Source organism: Carlito syrichta, unplaced genomic scaffold (assembly GCF_000164805.1).
Source record: "Carlito syrichta isolate Samal-C Ts95f unplaced genomic scaffold, Tarsius_syrichta-2.0.1 Scaffold288381, whole genome shotgun sequence".
Taxonomy (NCBI): domain Eukaryota; kingdom Metazoa; phylum Chordata; class Mammalia; order Primates; family Tarsiidae; genus Carlito; species Carlito syrichta.
The window spans coordinates 488,195-506,252 of NW_007232477.1; the positions used below are offsets into that span (position 1 = coordinate 488,195).

At 38.2% G+C, this 18,058-nt stretch overlaps 1 protein-coding gene across 2 annotated transcripts in view; it reads right to left on the reverse strand.

Moving 5' to 3' along the window:
• The window catches only part of SBF2 (SET binding factor 2), a 241,686-nt gene that overhangs the window by 215,796 nt on the left and 7,832 nt on the right, over positions 1 to 18,058 (reverse strand). For both annotated transcript variants that reach the window (XM_021710296.1, XM_021710295.1), the window contains exons 2-4: positions 9,015 to 9,137; positions 7,437 to 7,547; positions 4,918 to 5,023 (exon numbers count right to left, since the gene is read on the reverse strand). The gene's annotated coding sequence lies outside the window, so the exon portion shown is untranslated. The remainder of the gene's footprint in view (positions 1 to 4,917; positions 5,024 to 7,436; positions 7,548 to 9,014; positions 9,138 to 18,058) is intronic.

Sequence of the window (18,058 nt, forward strand, 5' to 3'; positions counted from 1 at the left end):
CACCGCGGGGAGGTGAATCTCCTCTCTCTCTCATTTACTTTCTAAATAAACTATATTTTCTAATCTAACTACAATTCTATGCCTCTTTCACATGGCGCCGGATCATACAACCCCACACTGGTAAGTCTGACCTAATATTTGGAAGCCCTGCTGTGATATATATGTTTTAATCTAACAACCAGAATCTAGATAATGAACACATATCCTCCAAAAAGTTTCCTCATGTCACTTTGGAATCTCTTTCTACCTACCCACAAGGTAGCCAGAAATCTGTTTCTGTCAGCACAGATTACACCATATTTTTTAGAACATTCTAGAAACCAAATTATATAGTATATAATTTTTCTGGCATTTTTTTCATTCAGTGTAATTATTTTCAAGTTAATCTATGTTGTATGTATCAACAATTCATTTTTTCATATTCCTTAGTAGGATTCCACTTTATGGATATACCACTGATTTTTCATCCATATGGCCACTGGTGTAGATTGAGCTTGTTTCTAGTTTTTTTACTATGATAAATAAAATATTTTTAAGTACATGTACTATCATTTTCCTTGAGTAAATGCCTAGAAGTAGAATGGTTAGATCATATGGTCAGCTTAACTTTTATTTTTTATTTTTTACAGTAGAATCAGTATATTTTTGAGCAATACAACTTCTACATTTTCTAAAAAGAGAGTGGTTTGCTTAACTTTAAAAAGTCAAACTACGTTCCAAGATAGCTGTACTACTTCACTTTCCTATTGGCAATGAATAAAAGTTTTAATTTGTTCACATCTTCACCAATACTCAGCCAAGTACTCTGAAAAGGGGGCTCCTCTCTTGCCCCCCTCGCCTCAAGTTGTGTGCCTTCTCCCAATCACACCACACTAGCTGTGTAGGCTACAGAAAGCATCCTGCCATCCCCAGTCTTTGTTCTTTGCCAACCCAGACATCTAAACTACACCAATTCCTGCTTGTGTTGCCAATGAGGTCACACAGAAACGAGTCCCTCAGGCAGCCTGCTCAACAGGGAACAACTTGGGAAGCAAGCTCCACTCTTCCTGAACCCCCAGCTTGAGAGAGTTGGGGGAGGGACTGATGCGGGTAAAGTGAAGCTGCTCTATTAACTCTTTTCAATGCTGCTCTTCTAGGCTTTGTGCAAGCCTGGGGTACTGCTACTTCTTAACTGGATTCTGGCATTGTCATACAGGCATTCTGGCTAGATATCTGAATTATATCAGTGTTTCTCTTGGGGAAGAAGGCTGGAACTTCATAGTCTGCCATTTAGCTTAGCTCTCTCTCCAAATTCTCAATCTTGACTGTTTATCTCCTTCACTGCTTTTAAGTTTACTTCATTTTACTTATATTTTAGACTGTTGCCCTGGAGTGAAGTAGCATAAACCTAGCTCACTGCAGCCTTCAACTTCTGGACTCAAGCTATTCTCCTGCCTCAGTTTCCGAAGCAGCTGGGATTATAGGTGCTTGCCACCATTTCCGGGCTAATTTTTTTTTTTTTTGAGTTGGAGTCTCTGTCGCCCAGACTGGAGTGCAGTGGCTGCTCCCAGCCACCGCAGCCTCGACCTGCCTTCCGAGTAGCCGGAATTACAGGCGCGCACTACCACGCCCGGCTACTTTTTTGATTTATTGTAGAGATGAGGTCTCGCTGCCCAGGCGGGTCTCAAACCCGCGGGCTCTGGCAATCCACTCACCTCAGCCTCCCAAAGGCGCGGGATTACAGGCTGAGCCACCGAGCCCGGCTCCTGGCTAATTTTTAACATTTTAATAGAGATGGAATCTTCCTGTGTTGCACAGGTTGGTCTTGAACTCCTGGCCTCAAGCGATACTCTTGCTTTCCCTCCCAAAGTGCCAGAATTACAGGCATGTGCTATGATGCCCAGCCACCTTATTTTAATATCTGCATCTGATAACTGTATTTGTTATATATATATTTTTAAAAGACCCTGTGGGTCTTATATTATCTATGATTTCTTTCATATAGTTTTGGTCCTCATGTTCCCGGTTATTTTTTATTGTGTGACAGGCACTTATGTAAAAATTTATAGACATCTTGGAGGTCTAGACTGCAGTTATCTTGTTTCAGAGAGGATTTACTTTTTCTTCTATGACGGATCATGCAGAATTGCCTTAATCAAACTCAAGGAACTGAAATGATTTCAAGCTGTACTTCAGTTTTTGAGGGGAACTGTCTACTTCAGATTTACCACAACTAGGTTGCGGTCCTTCACGGTCCCAACTCAAAGTATGAGAGCTTTAAAATAAATAAACCTTAGTAAAACTTGAACTCCTATTTTCTCTTTTTCTCATAAGATATCAACAGTGCTGATCAGCTTCTCAGTCACTTTTTTCAAAATCAACAAGAGCCCTTAGAAAAAGTGGTCCCAAATATCTGGCTCATTTCTTTTTTTCCTAGTTCATGGCTTGGTAATTCTCTACTGTCTCCGATGCCTTCTAGTGATTTTGTTCATATTTATGCATCTTTTCTAGTTGTCATTGTTAGCAGGGCTAATTTGAATTACACAGGCCACCATTACTGGAAGAGAGGTCCAGGTTTTATGAATTTATACTTTATCTCTGGCAGTTTTTCTCAGTGGGAATGCTAATAGTATTTTGGGTAAAAATTCTTCTGGCCCATAAACATCCTGCAAATTGCAGGACACTAGCTGCCAGTAGCAACCCTGTCCCATCCCCTTCCCAAATCATTATAAAACTCACAGCATGAGAGGTTTATTAAGCAACTATTAAAGAGAAATGGTAGCATTTGGGAATATGAAATAATTTTATTTCTGTCATATCCTTCTATTTCTCTTCACAGTAAATCCTTGCTTTGATTGATCCTTTTGAGGTACATAGCCCCTTCTAAAAGTAAAAACATCAGGTGAGGCCAGACACAGTGGCTCAAGCCTGTAATCCCAGCACTTTGGGAGGCCAAGGTGGCTCAAGCCTATAATTGCAACACTTTGGGAAGCTGAGGTGAGAGAACTGTCTGAGCCCACAGGTTCGAGAACAGCCTGGGCAACTTGGCAAGACCTCATCTGTACAATAAATCACAAAATTAGCAGGGCATGGTGGCACGCGTCTGTAGTTCTGGCTACTTAGAAGGCTAAGGCAAGAGCCGGGCTCAGTCGCTCAGCCTGTAATCCCGTGCTTTGGGAGGCTGAGGTGAATGGATTGCCTGAGCCCGCGGGTTCGAAACTCGCCTGGGCAACTTGGCGAGACCTCACCTCTACAATAAATCAAAAAATTAGCTGGGCATGGTAGTGTGTGCCTGTAGTTCCAGCTACTTGGAAGGCTGAGGCGGAAGGATCGCCGGAGCCTAGCAGGTCAAGGCTGCGGTGGCCGGGGAGCGGCCACTGCACTCCAGTCTGGGCGACAGACTGAGACTCCAACTCAAAAAAATAAAAAGAAGGCTAAAGCGGAAGGATAGCTCGCGCCTGTAATCCCAACACTTTGGGAGGTGGAGGCAAGAGGAATGGGGTTTGAGACCAGGGGTTTGAGACCAGTCCGGGTAGCATGGCGAGACTTCGTCTCTACAATAAATCAAAAAAATTTGCTGGGTGTAGTGGCGCACGCCTGTAGTCCCAGCTACTTGGAAGACTAAGGTGGAAGGATCACCTGAGCCCAGTAGGTCAAGGTTGCAGTAGCTGTGAATGCGCCATGGCACTCCAGCCTGGGAAACAGAGTTGACTCTGATTTAAAAAAAAAAAATTGCATATATTTATGAAGTACAACATGATGTTTTTGAATAGGTATATACTGTAGATAGCTAAATTGAGCTAATTAACATATGCATTACCTCACATACTTATCATTTTTCTTGTGGTAAGAACACTTAAAATCTTAAAATCTGCTCTGTGACAATTTCCAAGTATGCAGTGCATTGTTATTAACTATAGTCACCATATTGTATAATAAAACTCCTGAACTGATTTTTCCTAACTGAAATTTTGTATTCTTTGACCAAGGGGAGACATAATTTTAGAGTCCTAAGAACTCTTGAGAAGAGGCAGATGTAATGGGGGAAGAACTACTACTTTGAAACTGGCAACACCATTCATTTCTATTTGGATACTAGAAGACTATATGTACACTGATCTTTTTTAAGGCTTTCTAACTTGAAATGATTGACATTAAAGCAGAAACTATGGATAGGGACACTAATGGAAAAGGAGTGGTAAGTTATAAAAGCAAAATTCAACAGGAGACAAGAGGGAAACAAGAGGGTAAAATTTTTGTGCGAGGAACTAAGAATTCCATGGAGAGACAGAACTGGACCCCGGGGAAGGGAAGGTATCAACATAACCAGGAAGACAGAGATGGGGAGCAACAAAAAAATGAATCAAAGAGGGTGTGGCACTCATAGGCAGGCACATGTAAACGAAAAGTCAGAGGTAAAGTAAATGGGAATCTCTGAACAGTCTTAGTCTGAAACATCCTCACTTTTAAATTATGTTACCTCTTACTGGAAGTAAAACCTACCCAATGTACAGAGGACACATTGTAGTATCCTCCTTCCAATTGTTCATCATGGTCATTGCTAGAAAATTCGAGATGAAAACCTCATATAGATGGTAGTATGAGAAGGATGGAACTTTTAGTTCTATTTGACAAAGTTTCTAGAAAAGCAGTTCATCCAAGGAAGAGCAAAATATAGTATCTTTTAACTTAAAAAAATGTTCACTTTCTAATAGTCTAATTGACCTAAAAACAAAAGAAGCATGAGTTAAAAATTTTAAAAAGAATGAACATTAGGTAAGATTATGGCCCACAAAATTATATATTTTATTTATCAAATATTTAATGGTTTGTTTTATATTTTCTTGGTTCATGTCAGGTGACATGGGCTTAAAATAAATACTTTTTTATAGGCTTCTACATGAGGACATTGAAAGTGGGAAAAAAGAAAAGACATACCCAACTGCTGAAACAGGAGAGCCACACTAGTGCCTGTGACGGGAAGACTGTCATGTAAAGGAGTCTGAATCAGTTGTCTATCTCCTGCACCCAACGAAAACAGCTTCTGTAAAGTGGGAGAAACACACACACACACACACACACACACACACACACACACACACGCACACATGCACACACACAAATTATTTCAGACATTTTCTTAAAATAAAAATCCTCTGAAGTTCAAATTTAGGGCAAATGTCCATATAAGATCCATTTAACACATGCAAAGGGCAACAATGGATAGTCCCAAACATTTAAGCTACCTTGTGTACAACTGAAAATGGTACTAGAAAATTCAGTAGTCAAAAATTGAAAATCCAGTAGTGATGAGACACAAAAATCATTGACAATAACTGGCTAACAAACTAATAAAATGTTAAAGTCAATAACTTTAGTAAAGGTTCATAAAATGATCCTGCTCTTCTTTGAAGTCTAGCCCATCTATAACCAAACTGGCATTTAATAGTCTGCCCATAGAGCAGAAGAATGAGGGAAGAAAAAGTAGGAGGAACAAAACTACAAAAACAGGATAAAGGCCGGGCTCGGTGACTCAGCCTGTAATCCTAGCACTTTGGGAGGCCGAGGCAAGTGAATTGCCTGAGCCCACAGGCTCAAGACAGCCAGGGCAACTTGGCTAGACCTCATCTTTACAATAAGTCAAAAAATAGCTGGGCATGGTAGTGCGCGACTATAGTTCCGGTTATTTGGAAGACTGAGGAAGGATCACCCGAGTCTAGCAGGTTGACACTGGGGTGGCCGTGAGTGTGCCACTGCACTCCAGCCTGGGCAACAGAATGAGACTCCAACTCAAATAAAAAGAAATATGAATGGTGTAAAATGATGTTTGGCTAAGATTCTTTGGTGTTTGCTGTCAGAAGGGTGATCCAAGAGAGTTTTTTTGAATTTTGTTTTTTAGGATCATGCCACTGCACTTCAGTTGGGGTAACAGAGTGAGAACTTGACTCAAAAAAAATTTTTTTTATTCTCTTTTTTTTTGAGTTATAGTCTCATTCCGTCGCCCAGGCTGGATGGAGTACAGTGGCACACTCACAGCCATCCCAGTGTCAACCAGCTGGGCTCAGACGATCCTTCCACCTCAGCCTTCCAAGTAGCCAGAACTACAGATGCATGCTACCACACCCAGCTAATTTTTGATTTATTATAGAGATGAAGTCTCGCCTAGTTGCCGGGGCTGGTCTCGAACCCGCAGGCTCTGGCAATCCACTTGCCTCGGCCTCCCAAAGTGCTGGGATTACAGGTTGAGCCACCAAGCCCGGTCTGAAGTAGTTTCTGAACTTCTCTCTAAACTCTACAGGCTTAAAATAATACCAAAGTTTGTATTTCCAAAATAATAAAGGCATACAGTCACTATAGTTTCTGAGTCAAAAAATCCCTTGGTAGCTCAGCCTGTAATCGCAGTACTGCGGCAGGCAGAGGCGAGTGGACTACCTGAGCCCGCGGGTTTGAGACCAGTCTGGGCAACTTGGCGAGACCCCATTTCTACAATAAATCAAAAAATTAGCCAGGCATTATAGCATGCCTATAGTTGTGGCTACTTGGAAGGCTGAGGCAGAAGGACTGCCAGAGTCCAACAGGCTGACACTGGGGTGGCTGTGAGTGTGCCACTGTACTCCATCCAGCCTGGGCGATAGAGTGAGACTCCAACTCAAAAAAAAGAGAGAGAAAAAATAGAAATTTAAGCCAAAAGACACTGGGAAAGACAGAAGACAGTTAAAAAGGGCAAAGGGCAAGGAAAAAGAAGGCCAATTTTACTATAAGTAACATCTCTATCAGATCGAGGACAATGGGATTTTTAGAGGGTTGTCTTCTTTCTCAATATTATATAAGAACAAGCAAAATAAATGATCAAGTAACAATTTTTAGGGTTTAAAGAAAAACAGTCCATTCTTTTTAAAGTATGGTTGGCCTAGAAACAACAAATAAATCATAGCAACTGAGGTTCTGATTTCCTTACTTCAGAAACAAATACAAAAATCTCAAGACTTTCAAAACAAATGAATCTATTCATAGGTAGCAACAATGATATAAAATAATTGTGGTGAAAGTTTTCTTAATATAATCTTTGTCAGACATTTTTGAATTAAGTTAATAAAAATGAGGTATAACTATATAGAAGATTGAGAAAGGTAAAAGAGCACATTTGAAAGTTCAACATAGTAAAGTATATTTCCAAGAAAATATAAACTAGAGTTCAAGTTACACAAAATATGACTTCTAATTATGATATGTGAAAAATGAGCCCTGTGTTAAATTTAACCTCATGACCTAAGAAAAGAATGGTGTCTTGGGTGTCTAGTAGGCAGACCATAGGGACAATGCTTTACTAAACTAGAATCCTCTTTAACACGAAAATATTTAAAGAATTCTTTCTTTCCCTTTCTTCATAAGTTAAGTTAACTGGAGGAGAGAGGAAAGGAACAGTCTTTCTCCATTTCCCTTTCTATTCTATTTACCTGAGACCCTCCAGCTGCTGGGACAAGGCAGGCACAAAGGTTTGCAATGAGACTTTCCAAGGAAACATTCAGACTGTCCACATACACAGTATAGATCAAACCCAGGCAAGCCTGCAAAGAGGAAGATGCATATAGTTATTTCATGGAAAAAGCACTAAAGATAAATTGTGACATCTGCTCCTAGAAAAATTTCTCTTTGAATCTAGTAAAGCATATTATACAGTGAACATGGCAAATATTATTAAGTTTATTAAATTTTCCTTTAGAACCAGAACCTCCAAATGAGCTTCTAAGATGAGTTTATACAAAGCAGAAATCTATAATTTGTAAAACAGGTGTCTGTGCTTAGATAAGTACTCTAGCAAATCTGTGGGCTAAAATTGTTTTTGCTTCAGCTTTGTAAAACTCTAAATTTCAAGATAAAAATTTGGAAATTTTATCTTGTTTGTGGTTCTTATAAATCCAGAACATTTATTCTACAGAAAAATTTAACAAGTGAATTATAAATAAAGATAGCAAAATAGACACAAAATAATAAGATCAACACCTTGAGTTCAGAAGAAGGTAGGCAATAAAACAGAAGATAAAATGCAATCTTTATGAATCTTTCAAATATTTATTAAAATTTTATTTATTAAACTGAAAATTTAGTGTCTGTTAGGAGTTACTCATTGTCACTGTAATCTTGACACTAAGTTAAATTTTTTAGAAAACATATCATCTCACTATCTATAGAAGTTTTGAGAAATTATATATTAGTTCAAATATTTTTAATACACTAAATTTTTTTGCTACATTTGAAAATTCTGTGTCTAAAACAAGAAAATGCCTGGAAATAAACAATGTTGTAAAGCTGTGTTGGCAGAGTATGGTCAGAATTATCTGAAATCTCAAACATCTATCTTATTTACATGAATCTGATTCCTCAAGAGGCACATAAATATACACAAAGTTGTTAGATCATTAGTGTATTTTATACTTACTACAAGTAATCAAATTATTCTTTAGGATTTATAAACTGTGGATTCAATAAATGTGGGGACTATTTTAAAACAAACACTGTATCGTTACAAGTTTAAGTAACCACATTAAGGTATTCAGGTATTTATTTCATCCAATATGAATATATTTCTTCTGTTCATGCTAATTGTATTGGTGAATTCTTTTTTTTTTTTCCTTGAGTTGGAGTCTCACTGTCACCCAGGTTGGAGTGCATTGGCACATTCCCAGCCACCACAGCCTCGACCTGCTGAGTTCCGGCGATCCTTCTGCCTCAGCCTTCCAAGTAGCTGGAACTACAGACGTGCACTACCACACCCGGTTAATTTTTTTATTTATTGTAGAGATGAGGTCTCACCAAGTTGCCCGCGCGGGTCTCGAACTCGTGGGCTCAGGCAATCCACTCGCCTTGGCCTCTCAAAGTGCTGGGATTACAGGTTGAGTCACCGAGCCTGGCCCTTTGGCAAATTCTTAAATCAATCTAATGACATTTTCAATGCAAAGAACTTGGAGCATGGTTCACTCAAAAGAGATTTATATAATAATACAAATTAATAATGATAGCTATGAATTCCTTACCCTAAAAATTTCTGGATAATCTAATCTGGACACCAACACCAGACTTTTAGGAGCAAAAACTTCTGCAGGCTGAATTAAACCAGACACTTCCTCTTCACCTTCAATCTCTTCCTTCTTTGTTCCCTAGAAAAAGAGGAACTGTAATCAAGAGACAGAATTTCCTAGGTTCATAATTTTCAAAAGACAGTTCTCACATACCTTCAACATAATTTACAAAAATTCAAAATTAACTACAAAATATAATTTACAAAAATCAAATTTCAAATAAAGAATATATGTTGAGAGCAATCTAAGAGGCAAGTAGACAAAGAAACTAGGAAGCAGAGAATACTTATTTCATTTTTTAAAACTCCTTAAGTTCCAGATATGTACCACAACTTTATTTGAGCATTTCCTTCCTAAGTGAGGTACCGGCAATCAAAGGTAAATAACACATGTTCAAAGTATTTTAAATAGGGACCCAAACAATTAAAACTGTTACTCACTTAAATAAAAATTCAGTTTTCAAGAGAAGAAAAAAATCAGTTTTAGAAATAAGGCACTAACTTTCATTTTTGTTTTTCTGCTTGTCTCAGTCTTTAAGGCCTGCAGAACGCTCCATGCTCTTGGTACTAAAGCACAATCAGGTTTCAATTGCTTTTGCGCATAGGCAACAACGCTGATATTTTGAAAAGATCTAAGTTTCAGAATGTACTTAATGTCATTGAACTGCATACTAAAAAAATGGCAAATCTTATGTATATTTTGCCACAATAAAAGCAAGTCTTAAAACAACACCTATGTTTCAATGATTAAACACTGGTTAATAAACTTTAAACAATATTATTCTCCTTTATGAGTCAGCAAATATTTTCTGTGCATCTACTGTCCCACAATAATACTATATGACACACCTTAAAATTTTAAGGAAAAAAAGGGTAAGGTAACAAAAGCATTCAGATTTACTTCTAGATGATTTTTTACGATTCTAGCCCATTTTCCCTAACTAGAATCGCTTTCTCTTTCCTTTATACTAATCAAAGGTCTGACTTAAAATTTACATTCCACCCTGAAGCCTTTGTTTTACTGATTTTTTCCTCCTTTTTAGTGGGGGACACCATATATCATACTTGTATATACTTCTTCTGCCAAACCTCTTCACAAAATGCCATATCCAGCTGCCTGCTTGACATCTCCACTTAGATGACTAACAGACATTTCAAACATATCCAAAAAATACCTCTAATCTCTCTCCCTAAACCTCACTCCTCTTGCAGTATTCCCTACCTCAACTAATGGCAATTCAACCTTCCAACTTGGTGAACCAAAAATCCTGATTGCCCTCTCTCTCACAGTTTATATTCCATTGTCAACAAATCCTGGTTTCTCACTACTTCCACTGCTACCACAATACTGTGAGCCATCATCATCTCTTGTCTGGGTTATTATAACAGCCTCCCTTCATCTCCTTTAGCTTTCTTTAGCTCCACTTCGCTTCTTTGCCACTCTTCAAACACACTAGGCCTGCCCCCATCTACTCTGCACTTGCTTGTTCCTTCAGTCAAATACTCTTTCCACAGATAAGCTCGTGACTCAGTTCCTCATGTCTTTTAGGTCTTCATTCAAGCATCTTCTGCTCTGGTTAGCCTTTGCTATGTAAAGCTACTTGAAACTGCAATGCCCTGACACTCCCAACTCCCTTTCTCACTCTCTTTTTTGTCGTCGTTGTTTTGGTTTCTGTTTTGCTGAGGTTTCACTGTTACCCAGGCTAGAGGGCCAGTGGTAAGATCTTGGCTCCTTGTAGCTTTGATCTTCTTGGTTTAGGTGATGCTTCTGCCTCAGCCTTCCAAGTAGCTGGGACTACAGGTATAGGCCACCGTACCCAGTTAACCTTTTTTTTTTTTCCCAGTAGAGGGGTGGTCATACTATGTTGCCCAGGCTAGTCTCGAACTCCTAGGCTCAAGCAATCCTCTTGACTCAGCTTCCCAAAGTGCTAGGATTAGAGTTGTGAGTCATCACACCCAGCCCCTTCCTCTGCTTTATTTTTCTCCATGGTACTTGTTACTATCTAGCATATTATCCATTTTACTTATCTTATTTTTTGGTTTGTTGGTCTTCCCCACTAGACTATGCTCCATAAAAGCCAGAATTTCTGTTTTGGTCAATGGTGATTTCCTAATTCCTAAAATAAGGACTGGGCACATAGTTGATACTCAATATATGTTCTCTGCATAGATGCAGAATAAATTTTCTTGATGTGGTTTTCTCAGTATTTTACTAAGGGAAGTCTTTCTCCCCCTACTCATGGAGGTCAAGAACAATATTTTCTATTTCCTTTAAAACCCATCTAGTTTCTAGTGCAGTACAACATGACCAAGGATTAGATATCTCTGGAATGCACATATCCAAAGGGAACGATCTATTTCTTATATGTATGATAAGGTCCATATGCTCTTGAAAGATTTTCATTTGTTACAAAGCAAAAACTAAAATTAGGCTAGTTTATTTCTTGAATCCTTAGAAATAACAGAAATGTGATGAACATAAATTTACCAAGATTTCCACACTTAATGAATCATATTCTTCATGGATTACTAACAAATTCAAAATGACAAGGAATGACTAAAATTCCTGGAAGAGATATAGCTATCCACATTTTTATGAGATTGTGATAAATGCCCTAGAGAACCATTAGAAGTCAGTTAGAGAAGTGGATAACCATTTCAAATATATGACCATTAGTTTACTTTGAACCAAACACAAAACAAAATTTCTTAAAGTAATTTCTTAAAGTTGTCCTTCAATTAATCACTCTCTAAAAAACAAAAACAGTTATTAACAAAAAAAATAGAAAAGATTCAATATAATATAAATCAGTATTAGGCAAAAATAATTTCATTTTTATTTATATCTTTTTTTATTACAGATGCTGACTTTTACTTCATAGAATATATATCCGCTATATACAAAAAATATGTATCTGCTATAATAGATACTATGTAGATAGTTTCTGTGTGATAATTATATAATGACACTGGTTTTATTAGGTATATATGTGGTTCTTTTTGCTTTTTTGGGTTTTTTTGGTTTTGAGTCAAGGTCTCACTCTGCTGCCCATACTGGGGGGTGCAGTGGCATGATCATGGCTCACTGTAGCCTTGAACACCTGGACCTAAAATGACCCTCCTGCTGTAGCCTCCCGAGTAGTTAGGACTACAGGTATTCATCACCACACCCGGATAATTTTTTTATTCTTTGAAGAGACAAGGTCTCACCACATTGCCTAGCCTGGTCTCAAACTTCTGGCACAAGTGATCATCCCACCTCAGCCTCCATAAGGGGTGGGATTACTGTGCCTAGCTAGGTGTGTGTTTTACAGTGACAAATTTTCACACATTGAAAAGAGGTGAGAAACTAAAAAATAAGCAGGAAATTCAAAACACAGTCTATGAATGTGAAGTGTTCTAATAATGCTTCTAAATGTAATGCTTTACAGTACAAAACATTTTCATATAGTTTACCTAGCTGAAAAAGTCTTCTTCTAACTTGAGATTACTCCTTCTCATTAAATGGGCCTGTAAAAAAAAAGAAAGAAACTATTCCTTGTTTTTAGTAGATCTCATTAAAGATACAAATTTAGACCGGGCTCAGTGGCTCAGCCTGTAATCCCAGCACTGTGGGAGGCTGAGGCGAGTGGATTGCCTAAGCATGTGGGTTCAATACCAGCCTGGGTAACTTGGTGAAATCTTGTCTCTACAATAAATAAAAAATTAGCAGGGTATGGTAGCATTTGGAAGGTTGAGGTAGAAGGTTCACCGGAGCCCAGCAGGTCAATGCTGGGGTGGCCATGAGCATACCACTCCAGCCTGGGCAATAAAGTGAGACTCCAACTCAAAAAAAAAAGATAGAAATTTACCTTAAACACAGTTAGTGAATTATCTCACATTGACTTGCAAGGTCACCTTATGTCTTATACATATCACAGCCACATGCTAAAACTTGCCCATTTGTACATCTATGTCTACCAATTAGTGCTATGGACTAGTGGCATTCCAGCTTCTGTGTAGCTTACGTTATATGTAGCCCAATAGTTCTTGTGCTTCAACAATAAGGGATAAATTTGTACCCACCATATTAATCTGCCCCAAAAGTGCTATTGCCCTTTTATATATCCTGAGAAAAAAATGCTAAAAAGTACTAGATTGTTGATTGCATGTAATGACTTTGTATAGCAGAGAGGTACTAGTTTTAGAAATTGTATCCTATCTATCACTCAGAATAAACACTTCAGCTTCACCTTTGTTGCCTCATGCTTGATTTTCACATTAAAGTAACTGCCAAGTTCTGACCTGACCTTTCTATATCAGAAAGGGTTGTTGCACCCAACATCATCTCTGTGCAATGTTCATTTTCAACAATCCCTAAACATTGTACCACAAACTTTCTTTAAACAATCAAGTTATGAAGGAGGATAAAAGGAATTCTGCAAGCATAAAATTTTCAGTTTCAAACTTCATTTTTAAAATGTAATACATTATAGTGTACCATTATATAGAGTTGACTCAGTAATACAATTTAAGGACTTTAAAACTTTACAAAATGAGAATTAATGGAATCTAAGTCGTGGTAAAATTCTGCAAGGTTTAAAACTTGCCCCCAAAACTTTCCTCATTTCTTGACAAATAATATTTTAATATGTTGGCATATCTACATAATACAACCTGGTTTATCTTTGAACTGCTCTGGAAAATAATGAATACATAAAAATACACATTTTAGGATAATAAGCATCTGACAAATCAGGCTGCTAGTCTTTAGTTCAGAATTAAGTTTACCTCTAACAAAAAGAATAGCCTGCTGATTTCCCCCTTTAATAGCAGAGTTCCTAGACTCTATGGTGTTCAGAAAGCAGGACAAAGTCAATCATTACGGCTACTATATATTTACTCAGAAAGCTTCCTATTTCAGTGGCACATTGTCCATAAGTTACTATTTTTTTTTTAACATACTTATGGGCTGGGCGTGGTGGCTCACACCTATAATCCCAGCACTTTGGGAAGCCGAAGTGAGAGGATTGCCTTAACCCACAGACCAGCCTGGGCAACTTGGTGAGACCTCATCTCTACAATAAATCAAAAAATTAGCCAGGGGTGGTGTTGCGTGCCTGTAGTCCCAGCTAATTTGAAGGGCTGAGGCGGAAGGATTAACTGAGCCCAGCAGGTCAGGGTCACGGTGGCTGTGAATGTGCCACTGCACTCCAGCCTGGGTAATAGAGTAAGACTCTGACTCAAAAAAAACCAAAAAAACTTACAAAGCAATATTTTCCAAAGTGTTTTCTCCTGGAATCCAAAACACAAGAGGTCTTCTAACAAAAAAAAATTGGGAACAATAAGTTAAACCAAGTTAAAAAGGTTTATTTACAATTTAACTGCTATTTACTAAAATATGTCTCAAACTTTGATGTACAAATATTGTTTGTTCAATTCCAAGCACAGGAAGCATAACATACAGTATTGTCAGACTTATTGCAACTCTTCATTACAGCACATCTAGAGGACCTAGTGTCCTGTAGAACACACACAGGGAAAGGTTATCCTAAACCATTCTAGGGGAAAAAATGCCAAATTTTAATGACCATGTAACATGGCACATTCAAACATTTATAAAGAAATAGGACATCTGATTATAAGCAAAGTTCATGCAATAAATTCTACAATGCATATTCATCTATACACCTTATTCACATAATGACTTAGAATGGTTTTCTGTGGAATAGAATTTGGGTGGAAATTTGAATATGAACAATACTAAAATACAACTTTAAATCAGAGATAGTTAACATGACAATAATAAAAATAATATAATAGTGGAAGATATTTTAAATCTACACTACCTACTTCATTTTACAAATTAACAATCATATGTCCAGGGAGATAAAATGACTTGTCAAGGTCATATAGCTCATTAAAGGCATGACTGAGATTAACAAACCAAGTCTTCCAGCTCTTAGGCTACTTCTTTTTCCCCTGCTTTATATTCATATATGTAACCTTTATAAGAAACAAGGTACTTGTGTTCACAAAAGTTGTTTAAGATAACATCTAAGAAGTCAAATTGTCAACCTGAAAAGATGTTTTCCTTTCATTATAATTGAATGCAATAATTTTATTATTTTTTTCTAATTCCTCAATTCACCATCATGAATGTAGTAATTTTTTCCTATTTACAAGTAAAATCGTAATGACCATATACTGTTCAAACTGCAGCCCTTCCTAGCCTGAATGTCAAAATTTAAGAAAAAGTATTTAATGTTGAAGAACTTTGGGAACTTGTGCTTAGAAGATTATTCTGTTGTTTTAATGTCACATATCATTTTAAGCATGTATTATTAATTAATCATAACTAATTTAGAGATAGTTGTCCTCTACAAAATACATCTATGATGGATACCAAAGGGACTGTTAAGATTCAGCATTCAGGCCAGGCTCGGTGGCTCAGCCTGTAATCCCAGCACTTTGGGAGGCTGAGGTGAGTAGATTGCTTGAGCCTGCAGGTTCGAAACCAGCCTGGGGAACTTGGCAAGAACTCATCTCTACAATAAAATAAAAAATAGCCGGGCATGGTAGCACATGTCTGTAGTTCTGGCTACTCGGAAGGCTGAGGCGGAAGAATCACTGGAGCCCAGAAGGTCGACGCTGGGGTGGCTGTGAACATGCATTCCACTATACCCCAGTCTGGGCGAAGGAGTGAGACTCCAACTCAAAAAAAAAAAAAAAGATTCAGCATTCTCTCTATCAGCCAATTCTTGTTTTAAAAAGAGGAAGAAGCCGGCTCGGTGGCTTAGCCTGTAATCCCGTGCCTTTGGGAGGCTGAGGTGAGTGGATTGCCTGAGCCCGTGGGTTCGAGACCCACCTGGGCAACTTAGCGAGACCTCATCTCCACAATAAATCAAAAAATTAGCCGAGTGTGGTTGCACACGCCTGTAGTTCCAGCTACTGGGAAGGCTGAGGTGGAAGGATCACCGGAGCCCAGCAGGTTGAGGCTGCGGTGGCCGGGAGTGGCCACTGCACTCCAGTCTGGGCGACAGAGTGAGACTCCAACTCAAAAAAAAAAAAAGAGGAAGAGTTGCTGGGTGTGGTGGCTTATACCTGTAATTTGGGAGGTCAATGTGGGAGGATCACTGGAGCCCAGGAGTTTGAGACTACCCTGTGCAACATAGTAAGATCCTGTCTTAGAAAAGAAAAAATCTATATCTATACCTATTATCTATATATATGTAGATATATAAATATATCTATATCAACTGGTGTGGTGGCAAGTGCCTGGTGGGAGGGAAGGAGGGAAGCAGGGAGGGAGACGATGATGAAGATAGATACTTTGGTAAAAAAGCATAACCTTCACCTTCCATACTATAAGGTGAATTTCATGTAGATACTATAACATCTCATAAATTATCAAACTATAGAATAAACTCAGAATACACAAGTTTCCCAACTTTTTTCCTCTGTCTGAATTATGTTACTTGTGAGTTTTCACTAGACTGAAAAATCCTACTCTAGTCTTGTTGAATAAGGTCTAAAAATTATTCTGTAGAATGCTATCAAGTATAAAGTGATTATATTATTGGCAAGGCCCATTCACATACTTTGCTATTCCTAATTTTTAGTTCAATAAGGTAGATCTGCCAGATTCGGTGACTCAGCCTGTAATCCCAGCACTTTGGTAGGCCGAGGAAAGTGGACTGCGTGAGTCTGCGGGTTAGAGATTAGCCTGGGCAACGTGGTGAGACCTCATCTCTACAATAAATCAAAAATTAGCTGGGCATGGTAGTGCACGCCTATAGTTCTGGCTACGTGGAAGGCTGAGGCAGAAGGATCGCCGGAACCCAGTAGGTCAATGCTGAGGTGGCCGTGAGTGTACCACTGCACTCCAGCCTGGGTAACGGAATAAGACTCCAACTCAAAAAAAAAATAAATAAATAATAAATAAATAAAGATATAAAAAATAGCTCATTACTGACTAAACCCTTCTTGAGGGAACCAAGATTTTTCCTAAAAGATATTCAGCACAGTGTTATTCATAATACTGACAAAACAGAAAATAAATACTCACTAAGTCATTGATTAAATATATCCACATGGTCAGTTAGTGTTACAGCCATTTTAGCAAAAGAAAAATTCTTATTCTTGGAGGAAAAATGTCAAACATGACTTTTTTTCTGTTCATTCAGTGTTCTCCCTATACATTCTACATTTTCTACAATGAGCATAATTTATTTTGACAATGCAGTTGGGAAGGTTTACCAAAAATTTGGTAGATACTTCAGATAAATCTACCAAATGTTTTGTACATGATTTCCTCCATTGCTAAGTTTTCCCATGAAGAGATCAATTTAGAAATCCATTTTTATTACTGATTTTTCCAGGTAATTTGTTAATTGTTTGGAACTGTAATATATTATGTTTAATTTTTTTCTCAAACAGTTCATCAACTGTTTACATAATATTTGTTGAAATGTACAGATTCCATTGATTTGTTAACGCTCCCATTGCTGAATATTGATCTCCTATGCACACTAGGGTCTCTTTCTGAATTTTTTTGCTCCCATAATTGTTTTTATCCTTGGTACTTAATTCTTGAACTAATAATACACTGTTATGCTTTTTGCAGCTTTGTATATACAAGGGAGGACCCCCAAAATAGGAATTATCTTTTGGAGGATGGGCCCCTTATAGTAAACTCAGAATTTGTTCCTCAGGATCAAATGGCCAACCAATGTTTTTATCTGGATGTTTGAGAAGGTTGTGTCATGATTTCTGGAAGAAATGTCCTGAGAGGTTGGGTTCGGTGGCTCAGCCTGTAATCCCGCGCCTTTGGGAGGCTGAGGTGAGTGGATTGCCTGAGCCCGCGGGTTCGAGACCCACCTGGGCAACTTGGCAAGACCTCATCTCTACAATAATTAAAAAAAAAATTAGCCAGGCGTGGTAGCACGTGCCTGTAGTTCCAGCTACTTGGAAGGCTGAGGTTGAAGGATCACCAGAGCCCAGCAGGTTGAGGCTGCGGTA